Below are 15,557 nucleotides of genomic sequence, written 5' to 3'. Positions count from 1 at the left end.
AATAGTTTCAGAATACTAGGGTATTCTGTTAAAATAGTGAGATTATAAGCAGAAGTAAGATCACAGAGGAAAATAATTGTGACAAGAGGTTTTCACCAAATTACTATGGGGAGAGAAACTGATGACAATTTTGAATAACAGTAATTTCAGAGATAATTTCAATTAAGAAACAAACCTTCACCTATTTCTTGTGTTCTCTGCTGACTGAATTTACATCAAATAATGTGTGTTGCAAATGAACTTATGTAGGTATGGAGCACTGAGTGTACATAAATTAACTTTTCATATGCATATGTATTGAAAGATTATACAGAAATGATTCCCAACAAGGGACAATTTTGTCGCCCAGGAAATCCCTAACAGTATCTGGATCATTTATGGTTATTGCAATTAGAGTGAAGCCACTGCTGGCTTCTAGTAGGTAGAGGCCAGAGATGCCCCTAAACATCCTATAACACACAGGATGCCCCCTCACAACAAAGTATTATCCAGGCTAAAATGTCAGTAGTGAGGAGGCTGAGAAACCCTGATACACAATAATCTCATTTTACTCCTTAAGTACTTTGATTTCCATAATCTCTACCCAAGTAAAATTTTTATTCAAAGTAGAGGAAATGAGGCCAGCTTTGGTGGCTCATGCCTGTAACCCCAGCACTTTGGGAGGCTGAGGTGGGCAGATCACTTGAGCCAGGAGTTCCAGATAAGCCTCGGCAACACGGCAAAACCCTGTCTCTACAAAAACACAAAAAATTCGTCATGCAGTCCCAACTACCCTGGAAGGATCACCTGAGTCCAGACGGTCAAGGCTGCAGTGAGCTGTGATCATGCCACACCACTGCACTATCGCCTGAGTGACAGAGTGAAACCCTGGCTCAAAACAAGAGATCATCAGCTCCTTCAAAGTCATGATCATCAACCATGGTTTTCCAGAATGAAAAGCAATTACCAGTGCAACTAAAAGTACACCACCAGCACAGCTACGGGTACATTAAGCTTCTGCAAAATTATAAATGTTTTTGAACAAAACAGAACATTCACTGCTTTGAAAGTTATTGTAGAAGAGATAAGTAGGAAATTATGAGCAACTATGTGGAAGTGAAAACCTCTTTTCACTTCTAAGGAAACTTGTCATGGAAATTGACATTTCACACTAAAGTTCTCCAAGATAGGTTAAAGAAACATTAGCTCTGATGCTTTTTGTTGTGGATGTACACATGGACTCTATAAGGCAAGAAAATCACTTGTACACATGTCATTAGTATTTTCTGACCGTGAGAAACTCTTCAGAATTCTGAGGCAGCCATTTATTAACAGTATTTGAGCAAAAGCCTTTCTTCCACAATTCTAGTTAAGCAATCGGGACAAAGGTTGAATTGTTTTCATCTTGAGAAAAGTAATTGTTACTCTGAAATTTCCAGGCAAAAAATCAAACCAAGAGAATTCATTGGATGTTAGATGTTTTTCCCCCTGAAAACAATCAGGAGAAATAACGGGCAATAATATAACCCATATTTGTAGCAAGGCACTAGAATCTACAAGCATATAGAATAACCATTTGAAAGGTTTCTGGTGACAGGAGGACCATGGGGAGAAATAAGAAAGGTCAGACAGAGTCTGTGAAGTCAGTGAGAGAGGAAAATGGTCCTCAAGGCAAAATTCAAGGGCAGAAAAACAGCAAGCATTTAACTTATGAATTAGAGCTGCATCAGAAAGAGCCGTGAGCAGAGGCAACCAGATTCCCTGCTTTCCCTTTTTCCACGTTCCTCCAATACATGAACTCTCCAGTCTTCCTTGTTCTGCTTGTCTGAGCTTCTGACCCTGCTGCAACAGCCTGAATCCTCTTGAACTGTTTCTTGCTGTATTTCCCGTGTCCTCTGCAAGAATGGGGCCTGCTTAAATTCCTCACTGCCCCCCATTATTTGTGTGTTTGGCTTTGGCTTTGTCAGCTGTGGGTACTGAGTACTGGGTACTTTGTCAGCTGTAGGTACTGGCTTTGGCTTTGTCACGATGGGTACTGAGATGGTGGGGTTCCCACCTGAGCCCCTTCCCCAGACAGGTATGAAGCTAAGATGTTGCCCAGCCAGGATGAAGACAAACACCTGGCTGTTATCCTGTTTACAGAATAGGCACAGGAAAAGTAGGCCAATTTGGATGTAAATTGCAAATTAGGTTTTTTTTAAGCTCTATGTAACACAGATACTTGAAGTCGCCTACTTGAAAAGACTTGACTTTTGGAGATACTTGATTGTGGGAATGAAAACAGCCTCTTTAGCTGAGTGTTGTGTTGGGATAGGTCCAATCACAGCCTATTTTTAGTTTGCAAAACTATTGATCCATAAAGTAATCTACTGCCCCACTGCCATTAACATCCTCCAAGTCTCCAGTCTCTGTGCAGAAACTGTCATGACATTTTACAGAAAAGCTCAGCACCTTTCCTCATACAGGCAGCCTGAAATGCATTTTTAAAGATGCATTACAGCTTTACCATCAAAGTACCTTGCATTCCAAAATTAAGTTACAAACCACTCTTTTCAAAAAATTTAAGTAATAAAATAATAAAAAAATGTATATGGGTAAGGGAATGTGAAAGAGCTCACGTGTCTTGGATTCCCTTCATATCAACTGGGTAAGAAAAACATTTGGTTGGGATAATTTACAGATTTGAAGGGCATGTTTCTTCTTTTGATATCCCAAGAAAAGATCTAGAAAAGATAAATCATGATGGTACTATTGTTTTAAGATAAAAGATAACAACCTGTCCATCTAAGTAAGTAACTATATTTCTGTGGCCACTGGTTTTATGTGAAAATATTGACTCAATTCCCAGGCACCTTGGATGTGTGAAATTCACACACTGTGGCAGCTCCAGAATGTCTAAACAGGAGCAGCCAAAGGCAGCAATCTGGTGGGAAGCGGTAGTGGGGAAATTTTCAAAAGGTGCATTTCTATTACAAACAGTATTTACTTAGATTTTACGCTAAGGCCAATTAAAACATCGTTTTTTTCCCCAAAAGATGCTGATGTTGTATTTTATATATAGATCAAAAATCTATTTGTTCTTTAGATCAAGGAACGTGTTTTTGTGTCTAACACACATAACTCCAGACTCACACATACTGGAGTGGCTTTGAGGACAGGGAATGTTTCTGGAGATTGGAAAAAGGGTGTGCTGATGAGCAAAATGACGTTATTCAAGGGCCTGCTGTACTGTAAGCAAAAAACATACACTAGAATTTAAAGATTGAGTATGGAAAAAGAAGGTAAAATACCTAGTCATTTTTATATAATTTCATGTCGAAATAATATTTTGCTTATCCTATGTTCAATATATTATTAAAAATAAAAAATAAAAAGAATGCCATGACCCCTGCCAACCCTGGGTACTGTGGCCATTCACAATTATTGGCTTTTATCAGCAGGCACTAATGTGCCCCCCAAAAAAGAAAAAACAAAAAGTGGGAGCTTTTTTTATAAACAAATGGTTTCAGTCATAACAGAATGTTATTTAGCTAAGGTGAAGATTTTTCTGTGTGGCAGGTACAGACCTGTATTCTCTCTGTCTTCTACTTACATAACAGCCACGCTGATTAAGAGTTATTCAGATCCGTGTTTCAGACATTGGATCCGTCACCGGCCTAAGTCATAGGAGTACAATGAGGAGTGATGGGTTCCATGCTGCTGGTCAGTTTATGGTTTAGAACAGCTGTACTCCAAGCTTCAGCTCCTTGCTCACCTGAACGTTAGGGCACCTGGGAAACCACTATAATGACATGTTCTCCTTGTAACCCCTAAATTCAAGATTCAACCACAAAAGTACCCTCGAACATGTCTTCCCTTTCCCTAGAATCTGAGATTAGGAAAGGTCCTTAGAGCTGTAAAACGTCAAAGATGGACGATACCTAAATAGTGATAGGACAGATGCAAAATCTGAGGGTCAGAGGATTAAAGTGATCTACCCACACACACAGCAGTAGGGGTAAATCATTACACATCAAAGAAACTCCAGTCATCTGGTCCAAAAGACCCAATGTTGTCTTTTAAGGTAAGGGTTGAAAGTACATACCCACTGAGCCTTGGGCAGGCTAGAGGGCTTTGTGAAGTAGAGCTCCACCTCCTTCTGAAACGAATGGAGTCAAAGAAACCTGAAAACTCATTGTTGGTTCTAAAAAGCAGTGTTCCAATACACTTTCCCTCTCCAACTATGGCTTCAGGCCACCTAAAAGGCTTTGTGACATTAAAAATCCCTTAGAACTAGAAAAAATTGAACATATGAGCATCAAAGGGTTTTTTTTTTCCTGGGCAATTAAAAAACTACTTACTTTTATACACTGGAGTGTGATTTTTGGATTCTTGCATTGAAGGGGTCTGATCTTAACAATACAAGCTTTTTACTTTCCTGAAGTAGCTGTATAATATATACACACTTTTCAACAGTTGCAGAAAACACAAAATACAAGAGGAAACATATATAAATATGTATATACATACATACATAGAATAGACACTCTCTACTTAGATGACAAAACAGGAAAACTAATTAGTATAAGAAAAAAATATTTTCTGCATGTCTGCAGAAGCAATATGAAATGTAACCTTCTAATGTCTGATGTGTCAGCACTACTATTAAAGTCCAGATGCCAGCTTCCTAGGAAACATCACAACACTCTTCCTCAACTTTAGAGAATAAATTAAAAAATATTACCAGTATGCTGGCTTATAATTTTATTGTGGTGAGGGTAGGCAGGTAAGGAATGCATAAGCTTAATATTTATAAATATAAATCTATACAGATAGAGCAAGTATATGGAATAGCAGAAAGAACATGGACCCCAGGTCGTTGGAATGCATTTGGTTCTGTCACTCATCCATCATCTAATGACTTTGGTCAGGCTACTTTCAGTTACTTGAGTCTCAGGTTTCTCATCTGCAAAAATATGATATTAACTATTAAAGCACTTCCTTAGAGGATTAGAAGAGATAATGTGCGAACATTACTGTAGTATCTAGCACAGGGAACAAGCTAAGTGTTGATTCTCTTTCTCCTCCTTAGGTATGGACCACATAGTTAATTTCCCTCTATTTTCTGGATGTGTCTGTGTAAGGATACTTAATTCACCTATTGGAATATAATTTGGAGGTTTGCATATGGTGTGGTTAGTTTTTATCTAAATACCAGTGAAAAATTACAGAGGTGAAATTGAGGGTTAGGTATAAAGATTTTGTATTTTATTCAGATATTTGAGTCAATTGGAAGGTTTTCATGGAAATTAATAATTGGTTTCTCTTACATATTAAAACAATTGATTTCATAATCATGGCCATACACTTTATACTTTGACTATGGTGTAAAGATTGAAATGTTACCTGGTAATATTTATATTATGTGCATAGTTAATTCAAGAACTGCAATAGACCTTTGACATAAAAATGCTGAATGTCCTTTGACTCCAATAATCTGCAGGCAACCTTCAAAGTCTATGGCATTTAGTAATTTGAACAGATATGAATGATGCAAGCTGTGTATCGTGAAGACTCATGAAGCCAGTGGGTGAGCTTGGTTTACTGCTCAATACCAGTACCTGAAAGCACCTTGCAAAATCTATTCCACTAGTATGTAAGAATTATTCTGCAGTAATGTGCATTGCTTTCAGGGTATGTGCAGTAAAATAAAGCTGTTCTCTAAAATGTGATTTCATAGATATGAAACTTAGTGCATGTACGATAACATCAACATCAACAGCTAACATTTTTAAACAATTACTTTGGGGCCAGGAACTGTACTAAATAATTACATGAAGGACCAGACTTTAGGCTGTCTAGACACCTTGGATGAGACTGTGAGGGCAGTGTGGCACAGTGGCTAAGAATGTGGTCCTGGAGTCTGGAATGCTTGGGTTCATGCATGAATTCTGTCTCTTTCTAACTATGTGACATTGGGCCAATTATTAAACTTCTTAAAACCTCAGATTTCTCATCTGGAATTTGGAGTCAAAAATAATGCCTTCAGGTTGCCAGAGGCATTAAATAAGCTAATAAAGGGTTAATCTTAAAACCCTAGCCTTATATTTAAATAGTTATTAAGAGTCCAAGGTGGGCCCTTGAACTTTTCTCCAATGCTTTATTGTATATTATAGAAAACCTTACAAACTATGGTAGGGTTTAAGAAATCAGGAATTTATGGGGGAGATTAGTACTGGAATATATACTTCTTAAATGAAAAAATAAAATATACTGTAAGTTTAACATACACGAGCTGAACAAAATAGCTCTTCATAGAGTATTATTATTTATAGACTTGCTATGGCTCAATTATTAGAGAAGCTTCAGTAACTTAGTTCTAGTTCAAATATTATTAGCTGGATTGGGGAAGGCAGCAAGGAGAAAAAGGGGTATGAGGACATTGAGTTTGTCTTTAGCAAATGCATGGAGATCCAATTCTATCAATGTAGTTTGTTATTGTTGTTGTTTTGAAGACAGAGTCTCACTCTGTCACCCAGGCTGAAGTGCAGTGGTGTGATCATCATCAATGTAGTTTATAATGGAACTTTTCTTGATTTTCTTTTTTAATTGATGGTGTGAAACAAGGCCCTGGAATATACAAAACTCTTACATTTATTTAAACTCAGGACATTTGTGTAGGGGTTTTAGGACCACACCTATCAGACAACTGAAGCCAGAACCGACTGAGAAACAGTCTGAGGCTGTAGGCTATGTTTTATTAAAGTTTTATTAAAGTTTCAGCTGATTATGTCACTGCAACTTGTCAAAACATGCATTCTTCCCAGACTCTTCTCTGTCTCACACATTCCAACATCCAATATCTCAGCTCAACCTTGGAAATATAGGAAAATCGAATCACGTCTTCCCACTGACCTCACCTCTATTCTAGTCGTGGTACTAATCTGGACTATTGCAGTATTATCTTGCATATTCTTCTTTCTTTGCTTTTTATCACTCTTATATTTTCCATCAAGCAGCACTATGAACTTTTAAAAATGGAAGTCAGGTGATGTCATGCCTTTGTTCAAAACCTTCCAATGGACTCAAATATCTGAGTAAACTATAAAATCTTTATACCCAGCTCTCAATTTCATCTCTGTAATTTTCCTCTCAGTCTCAGCTCCAGTCACACTGGTCTCTTTGTTCTCTCCCAAACATGCAAAGCACACTGCTGCCCTGGGGTCTTTGGACTTGTTTTTTTCACAGTCTGGAATGTTCTTCCCCTCCCTTTACATCTTTATTAAACAGTCATCTTAGAAGGGAAGCCTTTTCTGACCTCATATGCCCTCCTCCTTCATTCTGTAGCATCCTACTCTGTTTAATTTTGTGCTACAGCACAGAGTTCTGCCTTACAAAGTATACACATACCTCTCCTTTTCTCATCTTTCCCAAGAGAACACATGTGGCATGAGAGCAGGAACTTTCTCCAATTTGTTCATGGTTATATTGCCAGCAACTGGAACAGCATCAGCACATGGTCCTCTCAGGCAACCTTGCTGAATGCAGCATTGTGCAAGGGGAGGGATTAACCAAGAAGAGCAATTTACTCAAGGCCGAAAGGAAGGCACTCTGGTGCCGGACTAATGGATGATCACATTAGTGATTCTGAATATCAGGGTTTGACTCTGACTTCCAAACCATGCATTTCCAGTAGATATAACTTCTCATCCTTCATGGGGCACTGCTGTCAGCAGTAACTAAGTCAAGAGGATGAAGCAGAGAATTGAGATTCACTTGCCCAACTCATCATTGCTATGCCTTCAGTGTTGTACTTTACTTCGTCAGATAGAACTGGCTCCCTCTCTCACATCCACTAACTGAGGACGAGAGCAGAAGCACGCTTGTCAGGCAGAGGACAGGAAAGGAATGATAATGGAGTTACAGACACAACCTCAAGAGCATCTTGAGAGAGTTAATTCAACTCCTTAGGGATCCTAGTGGCAAGAGCAGGTCTTTTCTACCTTGGTATAAACAGTATTTGTTCACATTAGTTCTTCACAGATTTGAAATTCCTTCTTGATAGCAAATTAGACAATTAAAAAAGTACAATGCCTCTTTACTGCTAATCTCCAATGTGCCCCTTAGGATCCTACAGCTGTGATATTGAAATATGTTACCTCAGGGGCCTAGAAGGTAGCAACATCAATGGCTACGTTGATTATTTTGTTCCTTTTTTAAGCACCGTCTCCTGCTTGAATCCCTGCTAGATGCTAGGCACTTGGCTAGGAGCTGGGTTGTAGTTAGGATTCAATTAGACATGGTGGCTTTCCTGAAGGAATTGGTAAACTAGCAGGAGAACTGGCAGATAGTTGTAGAGCCAAATGGGTACAATCTTAAAATAAATGGGATGTCATGAAAGTGAAAGACACAGGGAACTGATCCAACCTGGGGCCATGATGTTCAGGCTGAAAGCTGAACAATGCCTAGAAACTAGAGGAAAGGATACAGTGGGGAATTCATCAGGAAACAGACAATACAAGGCCTAGGTCTAGGGTGGGAGGGAGCACGGCACATTTAACAGGCAAAAGATGGCAGGTGTGGCAGATTCCTTGGGAAAAAAAAAAAAAAAAAAAGAGGGGGCAGGAAGGTGATCCTGAAGACTGAAGAGAAGGTCAAATCCTGAAAGTCATGTAAGCTTCTTTACAATGTTGGTCTTTAACCTGATAGAAAGAGGAAGTCTCTGAATGGCCTCAGGCAGGGAAATTATATGATTTGATTTGCATTTTTAGAAGTTCACTCTGACTGCTCTGTGCGGAAGGGACTGCAGAGGGCCAGGCAGATGAAAGAGGCCTGTGGGGAGGCCACTGCAGTTCCCTGCACCACAGTGTGTGGCTTGCACTCAGGTGCGTTGTAGAGATGGGGGGAAAAGGGAAAGCAGGCAGGTTGACTGAGCAGGCAAGCAATGGAAGGAATAAAACAAGTTTGGAGACCCAAAAGAGCTATACTGATCTTGCATCTCATTTTGAAGATTAGCTTTCATTTTCAGTGTGGCAATGCATATTCTGTACCCAATTTACATCCACTCCACCCCAACCTTGACCAAAATGCTTTGCTGCTGAGCTGCCGGAATTTGCACTCCATTTCTCCATTAGACATGAGGTACCATAGGTCTTTCTGGATCAGCTCAGGATACACGCAGGGTCGGCCCCACCCTGAAGCCCTTAGCTAACCTTGAGAAGGGCATGATCCTGAAGATGAGAGAAAATTACTAATAATCATTTTATCTAGTTCAACAGATGATACTTCCTATAGTGACTTTACATCATAGTTCGCCTGTTAAATTCTAATCAACACATCCTAGTGGAAGTTTTCCTAAATTTTATTAAATGTTATAAATATTGTGGAGAAAAAATATCTCAAAAGTTCACTTGTTAAAGCAATCATGAAAACCCATATTATTTTTTCCTTTGAACATTGTACCAATATTTTATGTACATTAAAACTGTCCTTGTTGAGGATTTTCTAAGGTCCACAACTTGTGTAGTTGGGACAGGGCTCAATCACTTTGTAGGTTCCATTTTTATGAACAGCAAACTGGGAAAAAATGGCACACAAATATAAGAAAAAAACATAAAAATAGACAGCAAACTGAATATACTATCATTAAACTCAAGAAAAATGTTGAAGAACTAAAACCATCACCACTGATTCACAGGTTGATTATTTCATGTATTTATGAATGATTCTTATGTGATTTACATTAAAGGAAATTTAGAGATTCATCAGAGGCTTTCAAACAGAGATCAAAGGTGCCCTGGGAAGGATTGGATGGTTGTGCTTAATGAGAGAAGAGGCACTAAAGTGAGGGAATTGCAGGAAACAGACCTCCAAGCTTGTTATTTCAGTTCAGTTAGAACTGTTTTTATTGATTTATCCATTTATTTGAAGCATGAAAGTCCCAATATCTGACTAAAAATACTAAGGACAACAACAAGAAAACCCCATAAACTTATCTAAATGAGCTCTCTCAGGAATTTGTACTTCTCAACATGATGGAGTAGCCTACAAGAGACCCACTCGCCTGCTGAGAACCACTAGAAATATACAATGAAGCAATTTGCTGAAAGCAGAGAAGAGCTGCCAAAGATGTCAAAACTTAAACTAGATCAAATAGAGAGGCTCATTGAGGGGAGCCTAACCTTGGGCCTGTCACTCCAGCCGCTCTCGCCAGGATTTGCTAATTCTTAGTGTTGAAAGAGAAACTGAGAAGTCAGAAAGAAGGTCGCTGCTGAAAGGAAGAGAATTCCTTGGAATTTTCAGTGATCTCATAAGGCTGAGGAGGGAAAAAATGGAGTTGGACACAGCCCCACTGCGGCAGCAAACTTGGACTTAAGACCCCATAGAGAAGAGAGGTTCAAAGGTGCAAACTTAGTGCTTCATCCCGTTTTTCCCCAAGGTGTTTGACAGTCAATTAAGTTACAAATAGCACCAGGCAAGAAGCAAATTGAGACCATTCAAAAAGCAAGGCAGAGCAAACTCAGTCTCCTGGTGTAAAAAAAAAAAAAAACAAAAACAAAACAAACAAAAAAAAAAACACACACACAAAAAAAATTGGGGTTTGTGATTCACAAATGAGGTGACACATCTGATCCTCATCCTCAGCTGGCCACCCTGGAAGATTATTATTCAGGACTGTGGTGAAAGAAAGGTAAGCTAAACTTTAGAAATGCTACAAACTGGTTCAAGTCACTTTAATCTTTGATTGCAATGGATGCCTCTCTGCTGCCCAATAGAAAACAGGGTGAATTCTCTCTGGGAGGAGAACACATTATCCAGACCCTCTATATTTGTCCACACAAATATTTGCCATTCAGTCCAGTACCACCCAGCATATCAAATAACACAATCACAAGAAAAATTAAATAATATAAACAGACAGGCAATAAAGTCTGTCTCCATTTTCAAAGCCTCATAGAGTCCCATCATTTATAGTTTACTTAAACAAGTCTAAAATCGATAAAACAAAACATGGCACATTCCAGTCATCAAACACTAAAGGGTGAACTGTAATGAGCAGTCCAAGTCTCTTTGAATGTTTGCTGACAGTTTTTCAGTCAGTGTTACCCTTTCCCCATTTCCCTTTTGTTCCCCAAATGGGAAGACTGATAAGAGGGGCCACCTTTTTATTGCTGTTAGGAAATTCAAACCACTCAAATCTTGGCTGCCACATAGAAATACTGACCCCAGCCACATGCCCCAACATGATAAAAACTAACGCCACTTATTTTTCTCTTTGTTTGAACCATTATGAACCACCATGGGTGCCTGCTCTACTGTCCCGGAAGTCCCATTACATGAGCAATAAATCTGTCTGGGCTCTTTTGGTGGGTGTGTTTCATCATCAGTAATAACATCCCAGTCGATTTTGGATGTGTTGGGGGTAGCCATCTGTGGAACCACCCCAAAACAAAACAAAATTGACCCAAACATTGGAGTTCTTTGACTTAGGCTTTTGAAATAACTGTGATTAATATCTTTTTAAAGGAGATAACCTGATAATAAATTTTACTAGAGAGTTGGCATCCCTTTAAAAAAGAAGAATCAACTAGAAATTAAAAAAAAAATTGAACTCAATGTATAAGTTTTAAGTATATTGGACACACATGGATAAGTGAATTTAAAATTAGGTCAGTAGAAAATAACCAGACTTAAGCATAGATTAGAGGAAAATTTATATCCTTAAATGCATACAGCACTAAAATAAGAAAGGCAAGAAATTAATGACGTGATTATCCATTCCAATAAGTTAGAAAAGAAGAAGTAAGCTTTACTGGAAGAAAGCAGCAAAGAAAGAACTATAAGGAAGAGAGCAGAAATAAATAAATTAGAATACAAACAAACCTATAAAGCTGAAAGCTTATTTTTAAAATTGATAAACCACTTTCAAAACTAATCAAGAAGAAAAGAGAAAACACTATCAGTTAAATGAGGAGTGGGGAAAAAACAGTAATGCAGGTCCTGATATGTCTAACAAAAAATTCAAGTGTATTATGGACAATTTTATGCCAATAAATTAGAAGAATAAGTGAAATGACAAATTCTTAAAAGGCAAATTAACAAAACTGACCTTAAAAGAAATAAAACAATGTAAATAGTGTTATGATTTTAAACCTTTCCTCAAATAAATACCCACACTCACATTGTTTTATCAGTAAACTCCACCAAACATTTAAAAAATAAACGAGGCTGATCTTACATATTCACTTCCCAAAAAATAGAAGGAAAAAATTTTCAACTCATTTTTTAAGGGAAAGCATAACTTTGATACCAATACCTCTGAAAATCATCTCAACATCTGCAGAAAAAGCATTTGAAACAATTCTATACTTACTCATAATTTTTTATAGTCTTAGCAAATGGATAATAGAGCTAACTGTATATAATTAAAATATCTGTAAGAAACCTAGAGCAAACAATGTAATTAATTTCAGGTACAGAACTGAAATTTCCCCACTGAGATCAGACAATCACAAAAATTTTTACCACCACATATTGTACTGGGGGTCCTAGCTAATACTATAATGCAAGGGAAAAAAACAAACTATAAGTATTGAGAAAGAAGAAAGATACTTGATATGGTTTGGCTGTGTTCCTACCCAAATCTCACCTTGAATTGTAACAATCTCCATGTGTCAAGAATGGTGCCAGGTGGAGATAATTGAATCTTGGTGGTGGTTTTCCCCATACTATTCTCCTGGTAGTGAACATGTCTCATAAGTTCTGATGGTTTTATAAAGGGGAGCTCCCCTGTACAAATTATCTTGCCTGCCGCCATGTAAGATGTGTCTTTGCTCCTCCTTTGCCTTCCGTCGTGATTGTGAGGCCTCTCCACATAGGTGGAACTGTGAGTCAATTAAACTTCTTTCATTTATAAATTACCCAGTCTTGCATATGTCTTTATTAGCAGCATGAGAACAGACTAATACAACAGTCATAATTTGCAGGTACATGACTACGTATATAGAAAATTCGAAAGGAAGTTTTCAAAGTTTTAAAATTAGTAGCTGAATTTATCAAATTCAATGGATACAAAATCAGTATACCAACCAACTTTTTCATATTACAGACACAGAAATTAAGAAAGGTGCCCATATCCACACACTTCCCAAAACTAGAAAAAGGCTAGCACTCAGCTCAGTGCTTCAAGTTTTGTTGCTGCTGTTGTTCTTGTTGTTTTCGGACAGAGTCTCACTCCGTCACCAGGCACCAGGCTGGAGTGCAATGGCTCGACCTCGGTTTTCACTGCAACCTCTGCCTCCCGGGTTCAAGCAATTCTCCTGCCTCAGCCTCCTGAGTAGCTAAGACTACAGGTGCGCAAGACCACGCCCAGCTAATTTTTTTGTATTTTTAGTAGAGACGGGGTTTCACCATGTTGGCCAGGATGGTCTGGATCTCCTGACCTAGTGATCCATCCACCTCTGCCTCCCAAAGTGCTGAGATTACAGGCGTGAGCCACCACGCCCGGCCATTGTTGGTTTTTCTTTTTTTTTTTTTTTTTTTTGATACATGCAAACTTGTAGATTCCTGTTACTCCCTAGTCAATCAGAAGCCAGTCTACACACTAGCCCCTATTTCTACTAGGCATCAAGACATTAAAATGTTGCTGGCCACAGTGACCATCCATGGGAAATGAAGGGAATACCTGTGGGAGTATTCAGAAAAAGTGCAGTTTTCTGAAATGTGGAGCTGCAAGTAATCTAAGCTTTCAGCTTCTGTCACAAGTTTAGGATCAAGAATCACATATAATGAACAGATTTACCTACAATGGAACCTAAAGACAGAATGAGGGAAAATGGTGGATGTGTCCAGGGCCTGTCACAGGAGAAGGATGAATGAGGGGAAAAGGCTGGGTCTTTGGCCCCAGTCTCATATTTATACGGTGTTAAGTTTGAACTTCAGATGTGACCTGCAAATGAGGTAAAGACATTAATAGGACTGAAAATAGATGTTTATCACACAACTTGAAATCCATGTCCTGTTCTTCATCCACAGTGTCTACAACATACCATCAGTTAATATTTTCCGTAAACTTTGCAGTTATCTTGTAAATACTGTAATTACATAAGTGCAATGGTATATTTATATGCTAATATTATTTTATTACATGTGAATATTTAAAGCTTTGTAGCACCCATTCAGCATTATTTTTTTTCCCTCCTCCTCTTCCTTCTGTGCTCATATCCTCCTCTTTCTCCACCTTCCCCTTCTCAAAACATGGAAATGGACAGAGCTTCCAAAGTCAACCTTGGAAAGATTCTGGATCCCTAAATAGCTTCGTGAACTATCCAAGCATGTGGGTGGAATGTGAAGGGTGACAGAAGGCTTGCCTGATATGAGAAAACAGAGCCAGAAGGACTGCTTTGATATTGTGAGTATTACCCTAGTTTTAGCTCTAGGCTGGTATTGTCTCAAGACACTGGGGTTATGGCAGAAAGCTCAAAGCCTCCATTACTGTGGCCAATGCTTTTGCACATAGAACATGCTGACTGCTGTCATGGGTGATGGCTCAGCCTGTATCCTAGAGAAGCAGAGGCTTGACGTAGGACTTCCTGCTGGCTGGGTGTCTTCAGCCCGAGGCACCTGCAGTGCTGGATTAACCAAGGAGCAAACTAAGCAGGTGCTTAGGATGCAACTAAATCAAACACCACCCCCATCATCCACTCCAAGAAAAGCAGAAAGGATTTTACATTTAATTAATGTACTAAGAATTTTAATTTTTCCATTCAAAGGAAAAAAAAAAAGAACTTACTTTCCTTTCAGCTTGCATTAAAGTTTTCTTTCATTTTAAGTGATGTCATTTATTTATTTATTCTTTCTTTTTTTTTGAGACAGAGTCTCGCTCTGTCGCCAGGCTGGAGTGCAGTGGTGTGATCTCGGCTCACTGCAACCTTCGCCTCCCGGGTTCAAGCAATTCTCCTGCCTCAGTCTCCTGGGTAGCTGAGACTACAGGCGCACGCCACCATGCCCAGCTAATTTTTGTATTTTTTAGTAGAGATGGGGTTTCACCATGTTGGCCAGGATGGTCTCGATCTCTTGACCTTGTGATCCGCCCACCTCAGCCTCTCAAAGTGCTGGGGTTACAGGCGTGAGCCACGGCGCCCAGCCTTTAAGTAGGAATGCATCACAGTGGTGCTGGTGGTGGTTGGATTAAGTGCTCAGAGCCAGTAAAAGTTTTAACCTGGCCCCAATAACCATTTCCTAAATTTTCCAGGATCCATCCTCATCCCTCCTGGGCTCTTGTTCTCTAGCACACATATTTCTTGTGTAACTTCTCTATTTTCTATTATATTTAGCCCCACATCACTAATCCTACCTTTGCCAGGCTGTTGGTTTCCAGCTCCTAAATTTAGGCAGTCTAGTTATCATTTAGTTTGTACGATAATTTTTTCAATATTACCCAATAAAATTTTGCATTTATAAAGCAACTCCTACAGATTCCTCTAACACATAAAACATGTTTGTGATGCTTAACTTGCCTTAGTACCGCCCCAAGATCTTCCACCAAAGTTCAAACTTCTCTTTGGAGGAGGTAGGATTTTTTTTTTTTTTTTTTTTTT

General features: G+C 38.8%; 1 protein-coding gene across 8 annotated transcripts in view; it reads right to left on the bottom strand.

Annotated features, from left to right (window-relative positions):
* CTNNA2 (catenin alpha 2) overlaps positions 1-15,557 on the bottom strand; it is a 1,139,443-nt gene that overhangs the window by 221,044 nt on the left and 902,842 nt on the right. The window lies entirely within an intron of this gene.

The sequence above is a fragment of the Cebus imitator genome, unplaced genomic scaffold (assembly GCF_001604975.1).
Source record: "Cebus imitator isolate Cc_AM_T3 unplaced genomic scaffold, Cebus_imitator-1.0 Scaffold100, whole genome shotgun sequence".
Classification (NCBI taxonomy): Eukaryota; Metazoa; Chordata; class Mammalia; order Primates; family Cebidae; genus Cebus; species Cebus imitator.
The sequence above is the reverse complement of the archived record's forward strand: the minus strand, read 5'-3'. Positions and strand labels throughout refer to the sequence as shown.